Source organism: Meriones unguiculatus, chromosome 9 (genome assembly GCF_030254825.1).
Source record: "Meriones unguiculatus strain TT.TT164.6M chromosome 9, Bangor_MerUng_6.1, whole genome shotgun sequence".
Taxonomy (NCBI): domain Eukaryota; kingdom Metazoa; phylum Chordata; class Mammalia; order Rodentia; family Muridae; genus Meriones; species Meriones unguiculatus.
The window spans coordinates 9,572,875-9,587,868 of NC_083357.1; the positions used below are offsets into that span (position 1 = coordinate 9,572,875).

The window sequence follows — 14,994 nt, forward strand, 5'->3', positions numbered from 1 at the left end:
ATTAAAACGACTTTAAAAATTACTTTTTTAAAATGATGAAATTCCAACCTGTTTATTCAATCACTGTGGGGAGCAAAATGCTGAAAACAAATTAGATGGCCCCTACATGGTCACTTAAATAATAGAACACAAAAAGCTCTTAATCAACCTTTATTTAACTAACCCACATGATTAAACAATAGTCTCAGTTTCCTGGGTAAAAGGAATAATTAGTTTTTGCACATGAGGTACTTTGACTCATAGTCTTCCACTAATAAATCTACATACTCTTGATCATACAATGGGGTCTGTGTTTGCCAAGGGTAAAATGTGTTTGTAATTTATGTATATGTGGTTTATTTAAATAGCACTTAAACTGATAAATCAGGAATGAAGAACCAAATATTTCCACATCAACAGGCTACATTTTTTTTTTTTTTGGAAATTCAATTAAGGAAAGCTATAAAAACATGTAAAGAGTGCTAGAGAATCGGAAGATGGTTAAGACTACTGAAACACTAAGGCTGTCTGCTTTAGTAAGGGTACGAGTATTAATCTCAGGAGTTTTACTCTAAGACTAGGTTTGTCCTAGAGGGTTTCCCTACGTACTGCAGGCTGACCTAGAACTCTTACGTAATTCATGGAGGGCTCAAACTCAAGATCATCCTGTCTCTGGTGAGGTGATTATAGGCATGTGCCACCAGGCCTGCCTAAAGATGGTCAGTTCAGGGCTTAATTTCTCATACCACTTAAAGAAATCCTACATGAAAGGTATAGATAATGCATTGTGAGTATAGTTCAAGAAAAATATTACTATTAAGTTACACATTATTAATGAAAATCCTTGAGCTTAACTTAAAAATATATCCCTGGTGACTATATTGGTATACTGAAATGCTTAGCAATCATACATTTAACATAACAGAAGATTACTAATTGGACATCTACACAATGATATATTGTGCTTACAATTTAAATTAAGAAGCAGGGACCATAATAAAGTAAAACTACTTGTCACCAAGCCTGATGACCTGAGTTCAATCCCTGGAAACACATGACAGAAGGAGAGAGTAGAATCAGCAAGTTGTTCCCTGACCTACACATACGAGCTATGGCACTCACATTGCATGTGTGCACGTGTGTGCATGCACACACACAGAAGAGGGGTAGAGGAAAGGATGACTAAATAAATGTAATTTTAAAAATTAAAATAAAAAGTAGATCAATGTCCCTCATCAATGCAACATCTGTAACAATCTGGTATAGTCCTGGAGCAACTGTTCATAAAAGATTTTACAGATACTTAAGCTTAAGTATCTCTGGAATATTACTTAAGGAGTATTTTTAAGTAATGTTTGGAGTTCTTAGCATGTACCTGTTTAAAAAAAATAAAAACAAGGATGTCAGCAGAGTGACAGAAGAGAGTTATCTGCTGTTCACTGTTGTCAGCTCCCCTTCTTCCAAGAAGAACCACAGACTATACCATAATGAACAATAGGAAATGAATCTGAGTGGAGTAGTAAGATTGCCATGGAGTACAAAGACCACAAACAGCATCACAGAGAAGAGTGAAGCATATTGTCTCTTCTCCGAGCTGTTTCCTCCACCATAACTGTCTGACAGCATGAATTTCTTAAGAAGAAATAAAGAACTAGGCTAAACATCAATGGTCCCTTCTGCTCCTCTAGGTGATTACACAAATGACTCCTGTGGCCCTCGTAGGCTCTTTATAATTTAGAAAGTTGCTTGCGTTTATGTGATTGTATTAGCAAAGTAGGAGACCATGATACATATTCACAAACATGTCAGGTATACTAGAACTTGAAGCCAACTTGAAACTGGACCCACTGCTGGAGTACATCCTTCCTTGAGAGCTAATAGCTATGCATATCTCCATTCTTGAGAGAGAGTTGTCATTCCATCATGTCTGTATATGCTGTACAAATATAGGTCCAGCAGAAAAGCTGAGATCCTTGCTTCCAAACTCAGTGACCATACCCAAGGAACACATAGTTTATTTACACAGTTCAAGTCAACAGACGTAAGACTGGCTTTCTTACGTGGAGGAAAAGCAGTGGCACTACCATGCTGACATATGTGTGCAGCCTAGACCGTTGACACAGTGTAGATATTTTCTAGAAGAACCACAGTTAAAGAAAACCGCAGAAGCCACACAGAGTTAACCCAGAATCAAAGTATACACACCACACCACACCACACCCGATCGAAAGGCTAGCAGAAAAACTCACAGAAAGCTCTTGCTCTCTGTCAGTCTCCAAAAGAGTGAAAAACATAAAACAAGGTAGACTATTGTATTAGAGGCAGATATCAATTTAGGGACAACAGAAACATGTAAAAGCAAACGTGAGACTTGTCAGGGAACACAATTATTTCCTACCATCTGACCGAAAGTAAAAGTAAATTCAGAAACTGCCTGAATATGAATTCAGAATAATCATCTTACTGAAGCATGACATGAAACAAAAGAAAAACAAACAAAACAAAACACCTGTCAGATAATTTAATGAAATCAGAAAAGGAATACATGACTTGAATAAAAAAAAAAAAATTCAATAAATGGTGCATGCCTGTAATCCCAGCACTTGGGAGGCAGAGGCAGTCAGATCTCTATGAGTTTGAGGGCAGTTTGGTCTACAAAGCGAATCCAAGACAGCCAAGGCCACACAGAAAAACCCAGTCTCTAAAAACCAACATAAATAAGTAAATAAATAAATCGAGATCCCCAAACAGCTTACAAATGAAACCTTCAATGAATGAAAAATTTAAAATTCAAGAGTTTTCTGAATGTGGACAGGCCTTTTAAATTACTCTAGCTAGGAAGTTGGAATGGAGAGAAGAAAAGGGAGACGGTGTGCCGTAGGTCACAGGAGAATAAACACTGCATTATAGGAGTTCCGGAGTTATTGGTGAATTAGCACTTAGAAGACACAGAGAGGCAGGACGACCAGGAAAATCTACCCTCACTACATGATACTCTGCTTCAAACAATCCCAAGCAAAATATAGAGGGAAAGACACAGAAACTGTTTGCTGAAATAACAGATAAAACCTTCCTAATAAAGCCAACACACACACTTACACATATTTATCCTTTAAGGACAATCCTATCTACTGTATTATATGCAAATTTTAGTAGTTCTCATGAATACACATTATCGTGGACTCAAGTTAGAAAAGGTTTCTTGGATTAGAGAGACTGCTGATTTGGCAAGGTGCTTACTGTGCAAACATGAGAATCTGGGTTCTAGCCCCAGAATCCTCATAAAAAGTGCAGTAGAACATACGCCTCTAATTCCAGTGACGGTAAGATAAGAGGCAGAGACAGGCAGATCTCTAGTTTCTAGACTAGGTAGCCTGGCTTATAAGATTTAGACCAATGAGAGATGTTGCCTCAAACAAAGGGTGGAAAGCTCCTGAGGACTGGCAGCAGAGTACTTTCTATGTCCAAGAAAGTACTTGCACTAAGTACAGCCCCATCCACACACTTAAAAAAAGAAAAGAAAAGGAGTTGTGGCTTATAATCCGAGTGCTGAGGCAAGAGTACTTTCTTAGCCTGTCAATGAGATTCTGTCTCAAAGAAAAGGTGGGAAGCTCTCAAAGGCTCACACTCAAGGTTGTCCCGTTTTCCATGTGCCAGGCAATTTCCATGTGTATACTGCTCCCCTGTCAACACATCCACAGCCTCAAAAGATTGGGCACCATGGCAAGTACTTGTAATCTCAGCATCTCGGAAGCAAAAGATAGAAAAATCCCTACGACTCACTAGCCAGCCACACTTCCAAATAGGTGAAATATAAAACAATGAAATCCTGTTTCAAACAAGTAAATGGTTTCTGTGGCACAACACCTCAGACTGTTTTCTGGATTTTATGTGCACTACGAGTGTGTGTGTGTGTGTGTGTGTACACATACACATGGGGTATGGGCTGACTGCTTTAACAAGGCATCTAAGACAATTGTAAATGAAGATCTGGACAGGTTAAAATTAATACTGCATGTTCAAGGATACCACAAATAATTAAGGCAACCTGGAATACAAGATCAGAACTTATAACATGTACAGCTCAAAGGGCGCTCATTCAGAATATGAAAAGGTCCTGCAAATCAAAGGGAAAATTCAAATGAAAAATGGCAAGAGATTTAAGAGGTTGGCTCTATGTGTGGACATCAAGTCAACCCATTCAACACAGCTCAACGCTGCCATAAACAAAAAATAACACATTATTATTATATAGTGTGGCATACCCTTCAATGCTAGTTCTTGGGAGGCAGGGGATCTTTGTGAATTTAAGGCCAGCCTGGTCTACATAATGAGTTCCAGGACATTCAGGACTCACAGACACTGTCTCAAAAAACAAAAGCAAACAAACCCAAAAGAAGCAGCAATAGCAACAGCATTTTAACACTGTGTGGTAGTCTATTAAGCGTGCAAAAGCTTCAATTCTGAAAAAAGATATAACTTAATAAAAAATAATTTATGGCTTAAGATGTCAATGATCACTTGAGCTATTGAAAACACCACTGACTGACTTGCTCAATTTAGAATTGTCAAATTATTTTAATGTGTAAAAAGCAATGTATTTGCCTATACAATTAACTGATTCATTCAACTTGATTATGTAATATTAACTTCCAAAAATGTTAGTAGGACTCTTCCATGTATAGCCCAGCAGTCAATGAAAGGACACTTTTCTCGTAAATTCTGGGTTTGAGACATAGTCTCACTCTGTAGTCAGGCTGTTTTCAAACTTGCACAATTTTCCTGGCCCTATCCTCTGGAGTGCTGTAGTTACAGGTGTTAGTACTTTGGAATACAACCTGCTCCTGTATTACCCAGCAACCTATGATGATGTCATCATGTGTCACCAGCCAGCCAGGTGAACACACCTGGAAGGCATGGTTATCGTGCCCCTTAAGAGGGCCAATCCAACACGTGGTCCCTCTCTTACTCTTACACCCTCTCTTTCTTCTCTCTCTCTCTCTCTCTCTCTCTCTCTCTCTCTCTCTCTCTCGGGGTACCCCTCCTTTCCCCTTCCCTTTCCCCATCTCTTACTCCACCATGTCCCGCTACCCACTTCCTCCATACCCCCCTAATAAACCTCTCGCAGAGAATATATCAGTTGTCCCCCTGCTTCTTCTTCTTTTTAATTTATAACAATGGTGCATTGGTGGTTCAGTGGTAGAATTCTCGCCTGCCACGCGTGAAGCCCGGGTTCGATTCCCGGCCAATGCACCAATGTTATTAATTAAAAAGAGATGAAGCAGGGGGACAACCAATATTCTCTGCAAGAGGTTTATTAGGGGGGTATGGTGTAAGTGGGTAGCAGGGCATGGTGAGGAAAGAGAGATGGAAAGGGGGGATGGGGCGCCCCAGAGAAAGAGAAAGAGAAGAGTGTAAGAGAGAGAGAAGAGTGTAAGAGAGAGAAAGAAAGAGTGTAAGAGAGAGACCACGTGTCGGATTGGCCCTTTTAAGGGGCACGATAACCACGCCTTCCAGATGTGTTCACCTGGCTGGCTGGCGACACCTGATGACATCATCATGGGTTGCTAGGTAACCCAGAAGCAGGTTGTGTTCCAAAATATTAACAACAGGTATAAACTAAGACACTGGAGTTAAGCTCCATGTTTTAATCTATGAGGGTTTACTCCTCTAAATTTCCCATAAATTTAAAGACTTCTTTCCTTTTTCTTTCTTAAGACAGAATCATGGCTTGTAACCCACACTGACATGGAACTTCCTAAGTAGTCTAGCCTGGTCTTGAACTCACAATTATCCTGCCTCTAACTCCCAAGTGCTAGAATTACAGGCACATGCCGCCATGCCTGGCAAAAGCCCATCTTCTCTACACTTCAGGATTTAGGATCATAAAGAAATATTTGTTACAGAACTCTTGCAATAAGAGATACAGTTGAAAACTACAACTGAAAGTGATTCTCCCAAAAGATATAAGTAAGGCTGGAAACATCTCAGTAAAGTGCTAACCTTGTAAATTTGTGTTCAGTGTGACCCAGCATGGAGGTGTGAGTAGTCCCAGTGTGGAAGGAGACAGAAGGGACCCTGCAGCTTCTTGGCCAGCAAACCTAGCCTAATTAGTGGTCTCCTGATGAAATGAAAGAACCTCTCACAAAGGAGTATAACATTCCTAAGGATGGTTCCCAACATTGCTTTGCCTTCCACATGCATTCACATAATTTTTAAAAAAGAAATGCTATGATAGGAAGCATACACTAGTTTGTTGAGACAGCACTTTCTTTCGCATTGATTTCTGGATTAAAAAGTTTTGTAATATTTTCTTTTTAAACAGCTTTATTGAAATCCTATTTGTAAACATACAGAATACACAATTCAGTGCTGGTAGTACTCTCAGCTTTACATGTGTCTTCTCAATCAATCTCAGAATACCTCATCATGCTACAAAGACACTTCTTTCTCTTAAACCAGTAGTTCTCCACCTGTGGGCTGTGATGTTTCACAGAGGTCACATATCAGATATCCTGTGTATCAAATATTTAAATTGCAATTCATAACAGTTGCAAAATTACAGTTATGAAGGAGCAGCAAAATAATTTTATGGTCGGGAGTCACCATAACATGAGGGACTGTATTAAAGAGTCATACAGCATTAAGAAGGTTAAGAACTACTCTCTTAAACCATCCTCCTCATTTCTATTTTCCTTAGCCCTACTAAAATTAATAAATAAATACTCTGTCTCTATGGGTTGTCTGCTTTGCTTACATATCTACTGGGTTTGTTATACTGCAACATTATTAATATTTCATTTTATTGATTAATAATATTCCACTGTAGGGATATACCACATTTTAAATTTATTCATTAGTTGATGGAAATTTGAATTGCTTACATTTTTTGTCTATTATCAGGAATATGAATACTGCCACAAACATTTATTTCTTCATAAAAAATCTTTATGTGGACTTGTTTTTTTTTTTTTTCTTTTAAGGGGTATATCCTTTGGAATGAAAGAATGGGTAATAAAACAACTCTATATTTAAACTTGAGGAACCACCATCCTGTTTTCTATAGTAATTTCTTAGCAGAGTGAATGACAGCTTCCATATCTAGAAATTTTTGACATCATTTGTTACTGTCTGTCGTAAATTATCTTCATCAAGCCAGGCACGGTGGTACATGCCTTTAATCCCAACACTCTGGAGGCAAACAGATCTCTATGAGTTCAAGTGTTCCTAGTCTACCACATCAATTTCTAGGCAAGCTAGGGTGGTAGAATGAGACCCCTGCTTAAAAAATAAAAAGCAAAGCCAAAGCAAGCCAAACAAACAAAAAACATCCCAGTGTGTAATGAGTGCTATCTCAATTATAGGTTTGATTATCATTTCCCTGATGGCTATTGCTGTTCAGCATGTCTTCATGTGCTCATCAACCCTTCCACACTTTCTTTGGAGGTGTCTATTCATCCTTTGCTTTTTTTTTTAAGATTTATTTATGATTAATATAGCATTCTGCCTGTATGTATGCCTGTGCACCAGAAAAGGGCACTAGATTTCACTATAGATGGTTGTGAACCACCATGTGGTTGCTGGGAATCGAACTCAGGACCTTTGGAAGAACACCCAGTGTTCTCAACCTCTGAGCCATCTCTCCAGTCCCTGTTCCTGTTTTAAATTGAACTATTTGTCTTCTTATTAAGAATATAGGAATAAATGAAAATAACTTGTCCTATGCCTGTTGTTAGGACCAAAGAAATGATGATGATATGCACAACAGATTTTATATGAAAGAGGTTTATTAGACGGAGATGAAGAGAGAGAGAAGGAGAGAGCGAGACATGATGGGGGAATAGGGGGTGGGTGCCCCGACAGAGAAAGGGGAGAAGGCAAGAGAGGAGAGGACAAGAGAGGGCAAGGGCCAAGAGAAAGACAAAGTGGTGGGCTGGTCCTTTTAAGAAGCAATGTAACCACGCCTGCCAGGTGTGGCTATCTGGCCGGCGACACATGATGACACCATAGGTTGCTAGGCAACCCAGAAGCAGACTGCCTAAATACTAACATCTGTGACATGCAATCAGTCTTGCTGTGGACTTGTTTGGATGACCACTTATTCAAATTCAATCCTCACACTTCCTACTTGGGAGGTAGTAATAAATGGCACAGTAAAGGGCTCACTTCCTCAGAGTACCTAAATTCAGACACTAGTCACAAGTTTCACAGTGTCTTTTCCCATTCCTCCTCCTCCTCCTATCTTTCTGTATATAGGCCATTCCTTAGGAGCTCCCATATGCACAGCTTTGGAAGCCTCGCAAGTAGACCTTTAGGTTTTGTCTATGTTCATTATGTTAGATATGATTCATTAAATTACTGAACATTGGTGATCACACTGATTTTCAGTCTTTACTCTCCAGAAGCAAAAGGTAAATATGAAAGACCATTAACAATGCCTTGGTCTTTCAGGTGACCAACTCCCATCCTAAAGCTATTTAGGGGCCCCTAGATAGGTCACCTGACTAACACACAAAAGACACTATCACACTTAAAATTTCATGGGTTTTAAGTGTTATGTGCTAATAAATGGGAAGACAAGTCAAACACTTTATATCAGATTCTACTAAAAACAAAACACAAGAATGTGGTCCAAAGATGTACACCAACAAGAATTCTGATACAGCACTCATGAGGATGTGAGTTAAATATATATATATATATATATATATATACACACACACATAAAGTATATATAGATATAGATATCTATATAAAGTGCTGTGTACAAACACACAGTGCTATAGGCCACATAAATACCCTATGGGAACACAAGCTTATATATAGCATTTTGCCAGAAACATGTTTAAAATAGGTTCATTGTTCCTAATACACAAAAAAGTAAAAATAACCCAACAATAGCAGGATATATAAACTGTGTTGTACATTCACTGGAACTAGGTAAATTTTTAAAATAAACCTACTACAGAAAAGAATTCAGACCAAGGCAATGGTGGCATATGCCTCTAATCCCAGCACTTGGGAGAAAGAGACAAGCAGATCTCTGAGGTCTCTGTGTTCAAGGCTAGCCTGGTCTACACACTGAGTTCTAGAACAGCAGGGGCTACCCAGAGAACTGTCTTGAAAAAAAGAGAGAAAAGAATTCAGACACAAGTAATATCACATTGTGTGTTATATGATCTATTGGATTTAAATATATAAAAAACTAAATTATAATGAGACATAAAAAACAATAAAGACAAAGATTTTAAAATACTATTTTATTTTAATGATATGTATATGTGTGTATCTGTGTGCATGTGTGCACACGTGTGCAGGTGTCCACAAAGGCCAGAAGAGGTTGCTGGATCCCTGCTGCTGGAGTGATATAGTGTGAGTCATCTAGTGTAGGTTCTAGGAAACAAACTTGGGTCTTTTTCAAGAACAATACATCCTTTTAACCGCTGAGTCATTTCCCTAGTCCCAAATGTGAAATTCTAATCATTGTGTAGATAACAAAGGGTAATTTTTAGGTGCTAATACTCAGAACAATGAGAGAAAAATATGAACAACAGTAATATTTTTACAAAGTATCAACTGAGGTCCATTTAAACTAAGGGGGAGAGGGATGTATCAGTACTGGCAGAACCTGCACTTTCTGAGTTAACCATAGTAGCTGAAGCCAGACCTGCATAATCCCAGATACTCAGAAGGCTGAGGCAGGAATACTAAAAATTCAAGGCTTATCTAGGAAACAGTGAGAATATGTTTCAAAGTTTATTTTTTGAGATAGTCTTTCTATGTAGCCCTGGCTGTCCTGGAACTCAGAGATCCACCTGTCTCTGCCTCCCCAAGTGCTGTGATTAAAGGTTTGTGTCATCATCACTCAGTTTCAAAGTTTTGGGAGATGGCTAACTGGTTAAGAGCACTTGCTACTCTTGCAAAGGAGCAGGGTTTGGTTCTCAGAATCAACATGGTGCTCACAACTGTAACTCCAGCTCAGCTCTAGGGGACCTAACACCCTCTTTTAGCCTCTGCCTGTGAGGCACACACAGGGTTCACAGACATTCATGCAGGTAAAGCACTCATATGCATAAAACAGTGAGTTGATTTTTCAATTAAGAAGGTAAGAGGGCCAGGGATGTCACTCTTGCCTCTCATGTCAGATTCTATGTTCAATTCTTAGCACCAAAATCCCCTTCCAAAAAGCAGAACATGCCTACTGGCTTATTTTATTCCTTTGGGATACTCTGAGTTCAAAAAGCTGCCTGAAAAGTCAAAATATTATATTCACTCTTTATATCCCTGAATGCCAATTTTTATATGGGCATTAAAATTCATGTAAAACAATCTTGGAGAGGCAAAAAAGCAATCCAATTTCTATGAAAAAAAAAAAACCATAACCCTTCACTGAACGCTATTCTTTTTCCAAGCCAATGATAAATACTTGATCTATCACATTTCGTTCCTGATTTTTTAAAAAGCATATATAACACATCCTAAAACAGTTCATTCACTTTTTTTGTTTTGTTTTGTTTTGTTTTGTTTTTGTTTTTCAAGACACGGTTTCTCTGAATAGCTCTGGCTGTCCTGGAACTCACTCTGTAGACTTGGCTGGCCCCAAACTCACAGAGATCTGCCTGCCTCTGCCTCCTCAGTGCTGAAATTAAAAGCATGCACTACCACTGACCAACTCATTCACTATTTTTGACTGGTATAGAAAATCTCTGAAGTAACTTTGGTGCAATATATTCAAATCCTGATTCTTTATAAAACTAACAAAAGCTGGGGAGATGTTTCATTGTAGATGAGTGGTTGCTCTACAAGCAGGAGGACTTAAATTCAAACCTCCAACATGTAAAAAGCCAGGTGTGGTCACTTGTGCCTGTAAGTGTCAAGACAAGAAAAACAATATCAGAAGAAAAAAAAAAAACAAAACAGGGAAAAAAGTGTAGTGTTATTTTTAAAATGTGTAACTCAGATGAATTCTACAAGCGATTATAAGACATAAAAAATTCATTTCAAGGCTTCCAGCCATTTTGTGAAAGCTGCATATTTACTTAATAATTAATGTACAATCATTTGTTTAATAGTAGAGAATCTCAATTACGTAGTGAGAGTAAAATATTTCCTTTGTGAATACATCATTTGAGTGGGATGAGGCAAGTTTCCCCTTTCAGTACTGACTCAAAGTAAAAGCATTTTGGTTTACACAATTTCGAATGTTTCCGCTACTTAGACTGGCTATATGTACCAGTAATCTAGCAGCACGATCTAAAACGCAAGCCCCATGTTATAAAGAACTACACATCTGGCTCACCTGGGTGTTCGTACAGAATGGCAGTGCTCAGCATCCATCCTGTTCCCACTCCTCTGCCCCTGCCCCAGGTTTCCATAATTTCCTGAGTTACTTTTATGGTCTTGTGTTTGAGAATCTTATAATCGTTAAGTTTCTTCTCTGTAATATAGTAATAAAAACCCAGCTTGTCAGGAAAGCTCTAATGGTATGAACTTTTAGTAAATGGCTCTCTTAGAAGTTGAGGTTCCTGACCTGAGCAACCGATGCAAAATGATTTGAATGTGGTCTCTTCAAATGGTAGGTCTTGTGAATGGGACAGTATATGGGAGTGAAAAAGAAGTTTAACAGATGATAAGGCATTCAAATACGATTAAGTGTTTAAGAGTTCTCACGAGGGTCAGCAAGATGGATCAATGGGCAATGGCGACTGCTGGCAAGCCTAAGTTTGGACCCTAGCACACACAGACATACCTTTATAATTCCATCACACAGTCAGGCAGATTCCTGAAGCTCACTGGCCAGCCAGTCTAGCTGGACCAGTAACTTTAGGATCAGTGAGACCTTGTCTCAAAGAATAAGGTGGAGAGTGACAGAGAAAGGGACTCAACACTGACCTTTGATCTCTATTTATATCTGAATACAAAGCAGCTCACAAACATATACATACAACACACGTGCCTACATAAACGTCTCACGGAGATTAACATTCATCTATAAAAGGACAGCAGCTTTTTCGTCATACCAATCGCCCCCTAAAACTAACTACTAATAGCAACTACAACAACTGGCAACTACCCATAAATATCACCTTTGTAAATGTCCAAAAAAGCTCTGCAGTGTACCTTAGGGATCCCACTGGATGACAAACCAAGGAGCCACATTAGAAAGCTAAGATAAGTTTCATTTGCTTACATCACACTTCACCCAAAACAGCTCTGCACCACATAGATAGATGATTCTTCTGGGCTTCCTGTTCCTACTATAGTGGAAAAACAAAGCTGGGGGTAGACTATAGATTCATAATCTCTCTAGCATCTGATACTTCTTTGTAGACGGTCTTACCCCACGGGAGACACTGAGGGTGGCGGGGACAGCCCATCCAGAGCCAGAAGGAGGATGGTGAGGGTCACAGAAACAAGCAGAAGGGTGTTAGTGACGGATCTGCATTCTGGCCAGTGAAGATGTACCACCAGAAAGAACTTTCCTCTGTGTAAACTGATTCTTCTCAGGTATGAAATTTTAAAATCAGGGTTTGCTAGTTATACTCCTTGGTCTTTGTTTGCTATAGATTATAAAACCTAAAAATTTTCAAACATACAAACAAAATCTTTTTTTGCTTAGCTGGAAGTGGTATCGTCTTCCCTGAGAATGGCTGTGTTTCAGGGAAGGGGGTTTGTTAAACAGATTGAACACAGAGTGAAAATTAAGCATTTCAAACTAAATTAAATACCATTTACATTAGGAACAAAAAGTACAGAATACTGAAAACCTTGACAAAAACCATACTCAGTGGAAAGTATACAATAGTGGCAAAAGAAACTAAAACTTACCTACTTAAGTTAAAACTTATCATATAAGCTAAAAACATCTAAATAGTATGCTTTACCTAGCAATCCTAGAGATTTTTAACTTGATAATTGTATTTTGATGCTAAATGATGAAACAAATATTTTTCTACTAACTTTACAAGACTGTTCTTTGAGTAAAACATTTTTTAAAAGTTTATACATATGTCTGTCTCTGAAGTCAATTTTTGGTAAGTAACACTAATTTCTACCACTGTGGATAATAATTATAACAAAATAAATATAATAAAAATAATTTCTACTGGTAGAAAAAGTTTTCCTGTAAGTATGAATCAGACTTATCTCTGAAATGGGGTACCATCAATATTTCACATTAAATCATTTGAAAAGTACAATATGATATCAAATTCTTATAAATTTTAAGGAAAGACATTTAATTATTATTTTAGTCATGTAAATCAAGAAAAACAATTAGAGTCAGGAAGGCAGCTGGGCTGGGTGGTACATGCCTATAATCCCAGCACTCAGGGAGGCAGAGGCAGGCAGATCTCTGTGAATTCAAGGCCAGCCTGGTCTACAAAGCCAGGACAGCCAAAGCTACACAGAGAAACTCTGTCTCAAACAAACAAACAAACAAACAAATTAGGAAGGTATCCAAAGTCCCTGAGAACTTTTGGAGAATCCTAAATTAGGGTTAGAGAAAGGCTCTGAAGCTCACTGATATAGCCAAACACATTTATAACAAAAGTATAATGCTAGTGCTGAAGCTAGCATAATTTGTTCAAAGTTGTACATCTAAAGTGATAAAAAAAAAATGTGTTCAAATGTTCTTTATACTATAAATACCAATATAGCTTTAATTTTATTTTACTTACCCTTAGTGGTTTAATAGTTTCTTTCATAAGTAACTTTTTATTTTTCCAAAAGTTTTCTATTTTTGTTGTAAAACAACAAATTATCTATCTTTGTTAAGTTACAGGTGTAAGCAAGTACTTTTCCTTTCTTCCCTCCTATGAAAATTCACTTCAGAAACAGCAATGAAAACAAGCTCCTATTCTTGCCCCAAGAAATGAAGCAGGCAACAAAGCACAACCAACACAAGCAAATAAATAAATAAATAGGTAAATAATCATTTTTTATTTTGCCTGTTGATAGTGCAGGCCTGTAACCACTGAGACCCCAGGGGTAGTCTAGGCTGGTATTCTAGAAAAGAATTTCCCCCTGATGTTAAGGCAAACCTAGAGAATATTTTTTCTGCTTTGTCTGTTTTAAGCATATGCAGTTGTTACTCATCTCATGCTGTCAGGACAAGGCTCAGATCCTAAACTGTTCACTGCTGTAAGACCAACATCTTGCTATGGCAAGTTATTATTCAATAAGCATGCTTAAGGCTTGAATTTGATCCCCGACACTACAAACCATCAACAAATTACACATGTAATAAGCTTCCATTTATTCGGTCAAAAGCCTTCAAATTGTCTCAGCTATCTCCTCATGGCAAATAACATGAATATATGCTTCTTAAATTCTAGCTTCTATTTAAGATAAACTAGTTTAAGGAAAGTTACTGTGTAGCTGTCCAAAAAAAAAGTAAACTTTAGGATTTACAAGAGAAACTTGTAAGATTATATATAGAATCAAATTTGAATTTACACACAACTTAAAAACATAAAATTGTGCTGCAGTGATGGCTCAGTTAGTAAGTTGCCTTATTTGAGTTAGATCCCCAGCAGCTACACAAAAGCCAGGGCTGGAGGCAAGCATCTGCAACCCCAGTCAGTTTTGGGTAGTTAAAGACAGGCAAGTCTCTAGATTAGTGGAAGACCCAGCCTCAAAAAATCACCTGAAGAGTTACATGAGGAGACATCTAGTGTCAATATCTAGCCTCCACAAGCAAAGAGACACATGTGCTCACATATACCATACACACACTTGCACAAAGTAACTTTTAAAAACATGAAATCTGAATTTCAAGCAGTATTCTTCTTCAACACTTAATTTCTGTTATCACCAGGAACCTGTTACAGTCTTCCTCAAAGAAGGCCACTGACGTTTCTTATGGTGCTAATGACGACCAAAACCAAGACTCAATTTCTTTTTCAATTTAAGGTACTTTAATTATATAAAGTATAGAAGCAATGGCAGCTATGAGCTTAGTAATGATGAAGAAATTAGCCATACCAATTAGATTTCCAAGAGTCTCACTAAATA

At 38.0% G+C, this 14,994-nt stretch overlaps 1 protein-coding gene and 1 non-coding gene across 14 annotated transcripts in view; one reads left to right on the top strand and one right to left on the bottom strand.

Moving 5' to 3' along the window:
- Window positions 1–14,994, bottom strand: part of Ankrd28 (ankyrin repeat domain 28) — a 147,624-nt gene that overhangs the window by 73,867 nt on the left and 58,763 nt on the right. The window lies entirely within an intron of this gene.
- Window positions 5,162–5,232, top strand: Trnag-gcc (transfer RNA glycine (anticodon GCC)). Its single transcript has one exon. It is a non-coding gene; the product is annotated as a tRNA-Gly (tRNA).